The sequence below is a fragment of the Grammomys surdaster genome, unplaced genomic scaffold, assembly GCF_004785775.1.
Source record: "Grammomys surdaster isolate TR1022 unplaced genomic scaffold, NIH_TR_1.0 234, whole genome shotgun sequence".
In the NCBI taxonomy this organism is placed as follows: Eukaryota; Metazoa; Chordata; class Mammalia; order Rodentia; family Muridae; genus Grammomys; species Grammomys surdaster.
The window spans coordinates 1,797,119-1,810,290 of record NW_021604679.1 but is presented as its reverse complement, the minus strand read 5'-3'; the positions used below and the strand labels follow the sequence as shown (position 1 = coordinate 1,810,290).

General features: G+C 39.1%; 1 long non-coding RNA gene across 1 annotated transcript in view; it reads left to right on the top strand.

Annotated features, from left to right (window-relative positions):
- Positions 1 to 10,678: 10,678 nt before the first annotated feature.
- The window catches only part of LOC114626401, a 58,640-nt gene continuing 56,146 nt past the window's right edge, over positions 10,679 to 13,172 (top strand). Inside the window, exon 1 of the long non-coding RNA XR_003712233.1 lies at positions 10,679 to 10,847. This is a non-coding gene — a long non-coding RNA (uncharacterized LOC114626401). The remainder of the gene's footprint in view (positions 10,848 to 13,172) is intronic.

Below are 13,172 nucleotides of genomic sequence, written 5' to 3'. Positions count from 1 at the left end.
TTTGAACAGACAAGAGTCTCAGCCAGCAAAGCGTGAGCTCATGTGGCTTGCATTATTGTATCCTGACTGCTTTTCACCTGTTACATGGAATTTAACATTCAGTAGAGAAATTACCCCTATGAAGTATGTCTTTTCTTATAGCAAGTGGACACAAGACCTTGGACCCAATAGCCATCGGTTATTTCATGACTCTAGCATATGTGGAAGTGAACATGCCATTTTCTTTCCATATTGTACCCAGATACACTAAGTCTCTATGTATGTAAAAGCTGCCATTAACACAGATAACTGAAGCAAGAGAATAAAAAAAGAATAATCTTAAGCTACTTGGTGAGTGGTTATGCATGGCCTTGAGCGCAGGACATTTTGGAAAGTGAGAAAGGTTATTTTGGAGTCACTTAGAGAGGAAGTTAGTAAGGCGGGCCTTCTGCCTTTAAGAAAGAAAGAAACAGAAGAAATGAGTAGAAAAGCCAACACACATACACACAGAGAGATGTGCATATACACACATGCATACACGCATACATTCATACATGCATAACATACATGGGCATGCACACATGCAGTAGGCAACGGTAGAGAAGGAAGGAAGAGGAAGAAGAGGGGTGGATTATAGTGAGTATGACTAGCATGTTGTGTCTGTGTAACTGCGCGTGGGAGTTCTGGTTGTGTTAGAGAATGTCTGTGATTAGAGGAAAGGCACAGAACTCCAGGCATTAAAATCATCAGATAAAAATGGTCAAATTCGATATGACAAGAGATAGGGAAGCACTGGAGTTCTTTGAGCGGAAGAATGTCATGATGATGGTGATAGATAATTTACATACATGGCGAAAGGACTTAAAGAATACTAATTAAGTGAAATTGGAAACTGAGAAAAAAAAAGACCATGCCTTCCGAAACAGATAATTTAATGGAAAATTCTGAAGTACCCAAACAAAACATAACCAAGTAAACGAAGAAAAATAAAAAGCCTTTGCAGGATATTGATTGAATGCATGTCACTTAAGCAAGAGGCTATCTCAAACGTGCATTCTCCAACGTGCATTATGCACGCTCTAGTTCTTTGTGCCTTGGACAGCTTATCTATTTACCTCCCTCTAAATAGCAGACACAGTTTTCTGCATGAATTGTTTGTTTATGATGTATGGACTTGAGCAGAGTGATAAACTGTTCCTCAAAGAAATGTGGCACTTTTAGAAGTTACTCAATCTTTAATATGCGTGGCTTAGAATATCATGAATAAAAATGACTAAAATTAAACACAGGCCAGCAGTAGGTAACTGCTATCACCATCATTTGTGAGAAACTTATCACGGTCAAAAAAATCACTTTGATATGCACAAAAGTTTGTAAATTGCAATTTGACCCCATTGTATGAATTTCAATAGTCATCTGAAACACTGAAAGAACCCATTCAAAATAATTATGTGGATTCTAAATTGTGCACTCGAATGCTGTGTTCAGTACAGTGTGGGCACAGGACAAGAATATATGCCATAAAAACAAGGAGAAAAGTTGAAGGTAGTTATCAAGAAAATTGTCAATTTTAAGATACAGGTAAGGAAATTTTACTTCTTTAAAGGGAGTAAAAAATATATTAAAGACAAAAACAGTGTGATTATATTCATATACTAAGTATAAAATCAGACTTCTCTGTGTGGAAAGCTGTGTGGAAATCTTTTTCGATAGAGAAATAAATGTCATTCCCCATTAAAATGAAACAAATGCCTTATTTGGGCAAGACAGCATACATAATTTAATTAGATGCCCTAATATTCTGGAAAATGCCATGAAAAGGCTGCTCAGATATGGGTAGCAATTCTGAGTTTCAGAGGCGTTCTAGCTAAATAGTGTGCACTCTTGCTGCAGACATCAGTCTCCTTACTTCGACATGGATGCAAAGTACGGGACGATTTTTATCCCTTCAACTTACAAAACATGACAGGCACAGAAGCAAATGTGTGTGAAAGCTGGAGAGGCAGAGAGTGAGTTAGGTGAACCTCCTATCAGTGATCTGAATACACCAAGGTCTACAGTGGTTTGAAAATGCTAAGGGATACAAGGGCTGTGGCTGTGTGGCCCTGAGATGGAAGGACAACAGTTCTTGCAATTGAGACTTTCCACTGAGAACAAGATGTTTGATCTTCTTCATGCGTGTTAACAAATAAGAAGAGTAGCTTGTCGTTCTTTGCAAAGCTCTGGATACTTGTGCAAAGCCCCCCTTTTAAGGTGGAAATCAGAATCAACCGAAGAACAATAGTACACTCGAGTTGCTTTCTCCTCTTAGGGAGTTGTTATGACCTTAAATCAAGGAGACAATCTGGATGTGAAATGATAAATGACACAGACAGAGTGAAAACACTGATTGAAAAGCTGATCTGAGGACCTTAATGAACATCAGACAGTTCACAGGCACCAGAGAACATAAAACATCAAAGGGACACAGTCATAAGAAATATGCTTAGAGCTATATTCCAGACAGCTGTGGTATTAGGGTTGACTAGATTTGTTTCTCATAAACATGAGAGATCATTTCCTTTAGGATAGCCTCATCTGCACAGTATATTTTACAGAGTAATTATATATATGTGTGTGTGTGTATGTGTGTGTGTATGTGTGTGTACATGTATTTATATACACATATACCATACATATACTATACTTGATCCTAGAAATTAAAGTTGCTTGCCGTTTTATGTACATTCTTTTAGTGTCTGTAGTCACATTTTACTATCACTTCCAATAACGTAAGAAAAGAACATTATTCTCATTTTTTGTTTTCCATACTGATGATAGTAGTAAATAGGATATTCTTAAAAACCATTTGCTGACTGAGTGGTTCTGTCTTACAAATAAAAATTATTTAGAACTTATATGGTGTCTTTTAAAAAGATTAGATAACATGTATCAGGTTTTTTTCTTTTCAAGAAGCTTGACTTGAAGAAGTAGATTGTCTTTTTATATTAAAACTGCACATTAACTATTCCCTGAGGCCCCTTTACTTATGGTATGAAGGAGTGCTTAGAAATGGATGGAGAATCCACGTAGTCTAGATGTTTGTTTCTGTATCCAGCACATATCAAGTCTCAATCCTTAGGGCTGGTGTCTTTGGGGCTTGAGGGACAGACAGCTGTCAGGACATAGAAGATTCAAAACCTAACTTGTAGAAAACTGGAGAGTTACTGTGTGTGCGTGTCTGGACTCTACATTATTTCCTTCTTGCTGAAGATTGACATCACTTTTACTCTATGTTCTTGTTAAGCATGATGTAGTCTTTCCTTCCTTGGCAGCCTGTACTCTGAACCCAAGCCTCTTAGTTATAATCTTCTATTCTTAACAAAGAAATTGAATTAATTGACTTTTGGCCAAGGCTCAAAGCTAGACCATGGAGGGCTGTTGGATAGCCTGAGTAATAATGCAGTGAGGTTTGCTTCCCTTATTTATTTATTTATTTATTTATTTATTTATTTATTTTGCATCATGATCACAGCCCTCTTCCTCCTCTCTTCCCAGTCCCACTTTCCTTCCCTTCCCCATTCTCTCCTTCCCATTTCCTCTGAGAAGGGAAGACCCCCATGGGTAGCAACCTGTCCTGGCACATCAACTATTAGCAGGACTGGGTGCATCCTAGCCCACTGAGGCCAGACAAGGCAGAACAGCTAGGTATCCAAAGGTAAGCAACAGAGTTAGAATCAGTCCCCTATTCAACTGTTAGGGAGCCCAGATGGAGACCAGGCTGTACATGTGCTACATATGTGTAGGGGACCTAGGTCCAGTCCATGAAGGTTTTTTGGTTGGTGGTTCAGTCTCTGTGAGCCCCCATGGGCCCAGGTTAGTTGACTCTGTAAAGCTTCTTGTGATGTCCTTGACCCTTCCTGTTCCTTCAATTTTCCACTCTTCCACAAGACCACACCCTCCACAGCTCCACCTAATGTCTGGCTTTGGGTCTGGGTATTTGTTTCCGTCAGCTACTGGGTGGAGCCTGTCAGAGGCCAGTTGTGCCAGACTCCTGTCTGCAAGCATAGCAGAGTATCATTAATAGTGTCAGACGTCTCTCCCAACCTCACTTTGGGCCAGTCATTGGTTGACTAGCCACAATGGGGTTTCCTAGAAGACAGATCTAGAAAGATCCAAAAGGTCCAACGTGTCCATCCATGTTAGCTGATCACATGAATATTGAACCGGTTGAGATGAAATATTCACCTCTCAGGATGACTGAAATGTTGTATCTTGCTGCAGTGCAAGTAACCTGCTTGATATTCTTCACTATTTTAAAGGATGGAGTTTTATTTGCTCACACATTTTAACTTAAAGCATTGTCCTATGATCTCTGCACTAAACTTTTAGATCCTCCATTTCCTTCTTATTCTCCTCCCATGCAGACCTGAAACTCAAGTACCAGCACACTTCTCACCTGACTGTGTCCTCTGAGGTGTTCCTCATACTCCACTACTTTTAAAGACAATTTAACTCAAAAAACGGAATTGACTATGATACAGTGGATTTATTTTATGTGGAGGGTCAGGGAACACTTCTCCTTTTTAAAACTTTGAGTCAACTTTTTCATTCCCCTCTTTACACACTACTCTGATAAATCCTACCAGGGATTTTTTTCCCTCTGTTTTTAAGACAAATGTTAAAATACTACACATTTTCTGTCTAATATTTGCACTGCTTATAGTAAAGCTTTAAATTTTGAAGCTTCAGTGGTAGAACTTTCTACTTAAATTATTAATCCAATTTGGTTTAAATTTTCATAAGTTATTAAAGTAGATTCCATGTGAATAGCTGATTTTCAGATTTGGTGAGTCCTAATTCAAGACAGTGCTAATGTGTAGCCTTTGGGTATTAACTTTCTTTAAGTAATGGATAAAATAATTTCTCCCATCCAAGACAAAATGTGGATAGCAGATGCTTTTCCTGGGGCTTAATTAATTATCTCAACATTAGACCACCCAAGAGCTAGAAGTGAAGTTAAAGTTAACTATATAGCTGAATCTCAGAACTGCAGGGCTGTCTGTTAAGTTGAACATTTTTCATAATGGAGACTTCGATAAATACTTGCTATGGCCAGGATGGCATGGATTTATCTAAATTAAGAAGTTCAAGTCACAGAATAAAACATTGTCCCTTATGTCTTCTGCTATTTCATTTTTTTTTTCATGGTCAGTAGCTAACTTTTTAAAAGTTAGTTGACTGTTAGATGCTAGCTACCATTAAACAAAATGTCAAGTCAGCTGTTATCATGACCTCAGGAATATTTTCTAAGACAAGTAAGAAATGCAAAAGAAACCTTTGACAAATAAAGACCCTAAAAGTAAAAAAATAAAAAAAATAAATAAAATAAAATTAGATAAAATAAAATATTCGGTAGAACTTTCCATGAGTATACATAACTCCCAAGTAGTGTTTATAGTGTTTCAGCCTTGCCATGTCATTGGGTCACATACACATGGGCATTCTTAGACCCTGAGAATCTGGACCATTGCAATCAACTCTATCTGTCCTGTCAGAAGAAACACAAGTACCAAAGTAGAAAGCAGTAAAGAGGTACTTCATAGTGTTAACTTAAGGATACAAAATGATTTTACTCTTACCATTTTATTCTCTCCAAGTGTCACATTGACTTTAATTTTCCCAATGGCTACACAGATGGAAGATTTATCGTACCTCATTGTCTAGAAAGACAACAATTCTAGGGATTGTTATTAACCCAACAAGTCCAGCAGAAAATCACACAAATGTTTCAGAGAAGCAACAGGTTAATCTCATTTTGGTTTAGGCAAAAATGATAATACCACATAAAAGATAAAAAGCACAAACAGCTAAGCCCCAAGTATCAGTTATTGAGAAAAAAAGAAACAAATCACTCAAGAGTTCAAAAAATGGGACCATGGTGAAAGTTGAAGAAAGATAACCTGTAATAGACAAACAGAATAGCCAGCAGAAGGCTGGGTGTATGTTGGGGTTGTGTGGGAAGGCAGGCAGCTGAGTATTTAGGGATTCAGTTTGCCAGTATGTGAGGAATGAATGGGTGAAGCTTTCTGGGTCCCATTCAGAGGTATCCCTTGAAGTTAAGTGAGTGAATGACATGCCATATTCTGTCCTTTGAGAGCACGTTGTAGCACAGCAAGGAGAGAGGGTTACAGTTGGAAAAGAGGGAAAGGTAAACAAATGGAAGGGCTGAGAGAAGTTCTCTCCTTGGGAGGACAATTCCATGGCCAGCATGGTGCTGGATTTTAATGTTATGTCCTAATATAAATGTCAGGGCTTAGTGCATGAAGGAAGCCAGTTGACCAGAGGCATCAACAGCACTTAGGACTTTTACTATTAAGAGTCTAAGGCCATGCTCCAGACTATTATAAAAACAGGCATAATTTTAACATGGCTTCCAGTCCTTCATGGTCACCATGATTTGAAGCATTTCTGTATGTGAATATCAAAGCATGGTGCATTGACAAGTGAGAATCAAACTCCTATAAAATAATTGTCATTTTGTCTAAAAATAAGCATGTTATTAATCTGATGAAGCAATGATATCACTTTTTGTTGGTTACCTTAACTCTAAAGAGAGGATCTGTCTCTGTAGCTGCTCTTCTACAATCAAAGGAAAACAGGAAATAAACTTTGCCTCTAAATCAGCAGAGGGTTTGGAACTGAAAGATTAACATACCAGTTGGTCAGATTGCTTATTTTCTCTATTCTACCTGGTGCCAAAACAGCCACATGAAAATGAAAAATCAAAATATTGAGTTATTGGCTTTGCCCTGTATAAACCATGTGTATATTTGGCTAACTTTCATTGTCTAAATTATTTAACTTTTGCTTACTTGTAAGAAATGTACTCTTAGTACTCCAGAGAAAATAATAAACCAAGAAAAATTAAAAGCATTTTAGCTATTTCAAGGTAAAAACAAAAAACAAAAAACAAAACACAAAAACTTACATTTCCCTGAAATATTTAACATCTAGCATTTAGCAAAAAGGAAGAGACTTTGTATGTAGTGTGCTTGGCTCATCTCTCTGTGATCTGGCCACACTTCCCAATGTGTGCTTATTGTAAATTCAGAGTGGCTGAGAAACTTCCTGTTCAGATAGCTAATTTTCATCTGATCCCAATTTTCCCACCCAAGGCTCAGACCACCCATGACAAATAAACAAAATTACCACCAAGAGCTAATTTTGTAATGAAAACAATTTGAATATAAATGTGTGAAAGGCAGAGACTTCCATGAATCTTTTTCTATGAAATAAAAGTTTAAGGCCATGATTCAATTCTTAATCAAGTAAGTTGTTTGCATGTTTAAAATACTGAGTATTCTATCCTTACTGTAGCCTTAAGTGTTGGGGGTACAGAGGCATAAAGCTGTTTCTATGTTGTAATTTCGAGATGCCATAAAATTTTCCAGGTTTCAGTTTTCTTGTATTAGTTGGATAATGCATATATCTCCGTCTTGATTGTTTGAAATTGTATAAATAGGACTTGAATGTTAAAGGGCCTTGAAATCCAGTGACTCCTGTGTAAAGATAATAAACTATTATTGTGTGGTTACTTGGAGACATTTTTAGGATTCACAACATGTTCTGTATCTGGACTTATTTGGTAGCATTAAACTTAGTATGTCCAATTTTGCCATCAAAAACATTCATTTTCCAATAGATTTCCTTCTACATGTTGGAAGCGGAAACTATTGCCTTTAAGACACATATTTTTATAGGAGTATACTTTTTAAAATGTTTATCTGAGTACATTTCAAAGGCACATCCATATGAGTTTGAAATTTTGAGAGAAAACACTTCATCATTACATGAATTTATTTGTGCTATTGCTCTTTTCATTGCTACCAAGAGAAAAGGGAGTGGAGTTCTATACGGCTGGAGACAAGAGGAGAGCTAACCCTAACCAAAATGCATAATTCAGAACATTCATCTGGAATGTGGCAGAGCAAGTCAAGAGATGTGTAAGGTATACTAGTTATCTAAGTATGAAGATATGTGGAGAAGAAACATTTGATCTTAGTTCCATATCACCCTGCCTTTCTGGTAGACACTGATAATCTCATTGAGATATTGCACAATTCAAGGAAGAAACAGCCACTTTGATGTTGAAAGTGTTGTGTTCATAATATTGAGACATCCAAAAGGAAGGATGTTGTGTGGTCTACAAGATCTACAATTTCGGTGTGCAGCCTGTGTGGTAAATGGAAACCAATCTTCAGTATCACGTTGTAATTGACAGCCCTGTGGTGAATGGGAAACAGAGCTTTTCCTCTTCATCAGCTCCTGCACTCAGTCTGCTTTAGTTCAGCCTTCACAAGTGCCATCTGTTCAGATGCTAAAATCTGTGGAGTAAAAACTAAAACCATATAGGAGACTGCAGAATACATATCTGTAAAGAAACCAGAGGAAACACGGCGCATGAAATGAACAAAAAGAAAATCTTTGGAAATGAAGAAAAAAGAAATATAGGACAACCGAAGGAGGAACACTTCCAACGACAAGAAGCAGTGAGCTTCAAAATAAGAAAAAAAGGACTTATTTGAAAGATTAAATTTTATAGGTGAGATTTAGTAGTACAGAGGCGTTTAATTGTCCTGTTTGAAAGAGTGCAAGGGGTGGGGCTGGACCCTGAATTTCCCAGGTTGAGATGGACCATTTGACCCCCATTTTGAAAGTTTCTAGAGCTTGCTGTCCTACTAATTTGCATTCCAGGATTTGGATAAGTAGTAGTGCTTCTAAGGGCCAAAACAACACCCTAGAAAACATTCAAGTTCCTGTGACTGTAAGCTACAGTATGAACCTTTTGTTGAACTCATGTAAACATGTAAACATGGTTCCACAGTTGTCCTTAATCTGTTTCCAGTCCATTGTGGTCCACTTTCAGTATAATCTGCATCTGAACTGAGCATATATTGATTTAAGTACTGAGTATCCCATAGTTATGCATACATATTCAAATATGTTACACAAGGAAGGAAACAATCAAGGCAAATGAAGCTTGTGGATACCTTGGGAGAACTCCTGTGTTGTCTCTATACAAGAATGAGAGTTTGTACATGTAAACGAATGAGAACCACAGGGCACCAGCTACCAGCTACAGGACCTAGAGTAGCTCTAAACTCACTTCCTCATCCCTGAAATGTGAGCAACAGCTACAGCTTCAGGGCAACCCAAAGTCGGTTGTTATTTTTAAGGGTGTGGCTGCTGGTAGGTCAACTGTGCTCCAGTGGACGGCCCCTTACCAGTGAATAAATTGGACTAGGTGGCTTGTTTAAGGAGAGAAAACAACAGAAAGGGACACAAATGATGGGGGTAGACTGGTGAGGAGTTAGGTGGGAGGGTGGCCAGAGGATGAATATGATCAAATCATATCCTAAGAATTTCTCAAAATATTAATAAAATATATTACGAGCAAAAAGCTCACTCAGTTACAGTCGTGGAGGTGGACTGTTTGGATGTGAAGTCTTGTTACGTCTCTGACATAAAGTAAGGTGTCCATAAATGACGTAATTATTCATGGAGGCGTAAACAATGGGGAAAGGTCCAAAAGATGCCATTGTGGGGAAAATGTGAGTTTCTCATTGAAAAATGAAAGTAGTAAAAGAGACTGGGTTATCCTAAAGACTGACTAAATTTAAGGGTGACTGGCTTATAGGAGGTCTTGTCAGCAAGAGCAGGATGATGTTGCTGCATGCAAGATTGCTTTCCTTTGGCGTAACTCTGCGTTAGTGTTACAAGGCTGCTATTATTTGTCAGGCCCGCTTCAGTATTGAGAGAGTGGGATTTGATGATCTTTACGGGACCTTAACCTTTAAGTCTTGACAAATATCTCAGGTGTTTTAAGAACCCTGGAGTGTAAATATTCCCCGAATAACTGGAAAATACAGTCCGTCTCCAAGTTTTATGGACATTTTATGTTGCTTAAAGAGGTAATTAAAGATGGGATTTGAGGGAGAAGAATGTATTTCCTCCTCCTCGTTAACCGACTTAGTCTTGGTTCCTGATTTCATTTCTCTGGCATTTTGCTTTTTTTTTTTCAGCATTACTTTTCCCTTGGTTTTCTCCAAAACGAACTAACGATTCAAAAACCTTAATTCTGTTGCCGGTATCACTAATGAATAATTCAGTATGTTGGTTTAGAACTGCACTTAAGCTTTAGTAGTTTTCAAAATAAAATCAGAAAACTTATCATTGGAAGACCTTGATCCTGTACCTCTCAACCTGACAAATTCTGCAAAGGAAGGCACTGATAATTTATTTCTAGCATCACTGGAGCTCAGGGAAGAGCAAGAACAACTACATTTTTCTTGAAGGCAAATCACACACAAAATTGCAGGTCAAGGGGATGAAAGTGGAAAACAATCTTGCAAAAGCTGAGTTTCCTACCCCCTCCCACGGTCTCTGGGAGGGTGACTTCAGTGGCTCCTAACTGATTCTGTCACTGTGAAATCCTACAGTCATTCTTCCACACATAAAGGACAAATAGGCAGGAGAGGAGGATCTAGATGCTTTCAGTTTTAACTCTTCACCAATAGTGGAAAAGGCAGAATGCCTAAGCTATGGCTCTGTGGCCAATAGGATGGCTGCGTGCCTCTCACATGACTGCCTGCCCCTGCCTTTCGCATGGGCTCTAATTTAGTTCAATTCAGAACTGCAGATAGTACGGTGGAGCAGGGATGCCTGAGCACAAGTGGCCGAGTTCCGTGTGACTTTAGGAAATGCTTCTCCCCCTTCCTGGGCATGCAAACAAGACTCTGCACCTGCACCGCAGTTTGTCCGGAAGAGAAGCCTCTGCTTCGCCTGCAGGGACGAGGAACTAGAGCAAGAAACAGCATTTGAAAATTGTAAGTATACATTTCTTTCCGTCAAGTGTGCTGATTAAAATAGTTTTCTGCCAGAAGCACAAAATACTCGAAGATTTGCCAGGGAATCCTTTTTATGTGTAGTTTGAAAGGTAGCCGAAGGGCAGGGAACTATACCAGGAACATTTGTTGCATGCTTTCTTCTGTGAAAGATAAAGAATTAAAAAGAAAAGTCAAGCTTTCTGAAGAGTAGCTGTAGGAGGCTCCGCACTGGGACACTGCTACAGCATGCTGCTTTGTTCATAGGAAAAAAATGAAGGCACACACATATGTACTTAGTTCCCTTCTTTTCGCTCTTTATGTCTAATCAGATTTGATTTGTCCCCAGGAAAAATAAAAGGCAAACTTTGCTGACTCCACTGACTAGGGCACCCCACACTTTCCAGACATCTGACAGTTATTATAATTAGCCATGAAAGACTGCTAAAGACACTTGGAGACAAAATAGCTCTTAAATCTGAACAATGGCTTCAAGCCAGGGCTTTCTTTTGATTCATTTTTGAAGTGTTTTAAATTTTCCAATAATGACAGAGAGTGAACTGGGTTTTGTGTTTTGCCCACAAAATGTGGAACGAGGTCCGGGCACGAGTGACGGCAGCTGAAAGTGGCTAGTGTGGAGAAGGAAAAGACAGCTTTCTGTCTTAGGAGCCAGGCCTCCATATAAAGATTTTTTTTTTAATTCCTAATAGGGTGGGGTGAGGATGTGGGGGGTGGGGAGGAAGCATGCCGAAGCTTCTTCATAGAAGAATCCTCAAAGAATAAAACAATTTAGAATGTCTTCCTGCCGGAGGAGTGCCGGCTATAGCTAACATCTAAGTTGTATTTATGGTAAGATTTTTTTTTTTGATGGAGTTTTAAACAGAAGTGACATTCAAAGCAGCATTTTTTAAAAAAAAAAAAACATTTATATAGTAATTGGAAACAAATGGTAGAAATTGTTCCTGTTATTGGTTTCTTTTCATAGCTAGGGTGATCCAGCAATGCATTATGTCTTTCCTTCTAGATTCATCCAAATCCTTAAAAAGTTATGTTTAGTCTCATAAGAAATGAAACTGCAAATCAGATCGGTGTGATTATGACTGATGAGGATTCTGAACAACAAAGACTCTGACAGAAAGAGAGTTTATAAGAACACGCTGCCCTCCCCATTTTTAAGAGAATATTAACTCCATCAATTATTGAAAGGAATTATTCAGAGGCTCCAGACATAACTAATTATGGCTTAGAGAGGTGCCAGAGCTGAGCCTGTGCTGTAATTATAAAAGTCCAAGACACTAGGAATCATTTTTTTAAGGAGGCTTGAGCAAGAAATTTCACATAATCTTTTAAAAATACACCAGTTTTTCTTTGTCTGCTCTCTCATGTTATCTACACCTCCCCCACTGCCGCCCACTGTGCGCTGAGACACCTGAAGGCTAGACATAATGATCAACAGAGCTCCAGCCTGTCTGGACTCCAGCCAGGTCCCCCCCCCCCAACCCCCCTTCTACAATCAAGGAGCTTGCACGCAATGCATGCCTGCCGAGTCTTTTCCACTAGCACTATGTGCAGATCCGGGATGGAAGTCGTACACATACTGCGGAAAGATTAAAGACAACAATATCCCCTTTCTCCTACCCTAGACAGCCTCAATTTTTAACCCTTTCGTTACCTTTAAACCCGAGATGTCTCAAGCACTCAAAGGCAGGTCTCCAGGGACACTGCAACTCCTGCACCATTTCGCATAGAAGCACACGCCTCATTTGGTGTGGAAATCCCATCTCCACGGATCCTGGCAGAATATTTGAGGATTCACAGTGTGTTAACTAAGCGAAACAGAATTTGCTGGTTCAGGGAATACATTTTTGAACAAACTTAAACTATATAAGATTGAGGGGGAAAAGTCGGAGGTCTGTGGAAAGGTTCTTACAAGCCTTGTTGAGGGCTGCAGATGGTTTTGCAGGGTGCCGTTCTGTAAGCGTCGTTCTGTTTGTCTCTGTGTCTTTTTCACATTCTCTCTCTCTCTCTCTCTCTCTCTCTCTCTCTCTCTCTCTCTCTCTCTCTCTCTCTCTCACACACACACACACACACACACACACACACACACACACGTAAGACTCACACATCAGCCAGAAAAACACATCACTCACAACAAACCCAGGTTAGTTGGTGATGTCATCACAGATAAAATTTCGCCTTTGTGGGCAACATTTTCAATCACCTAGACGCTGCCGCCAGCGTCTGCTGGGTGTGTGCCCATAGGAAGTTCAAGTGTTTGCGGGGTTAACCAACACCCACAGGAAAGCAGTCTTTTATTCGGAGCTCTTC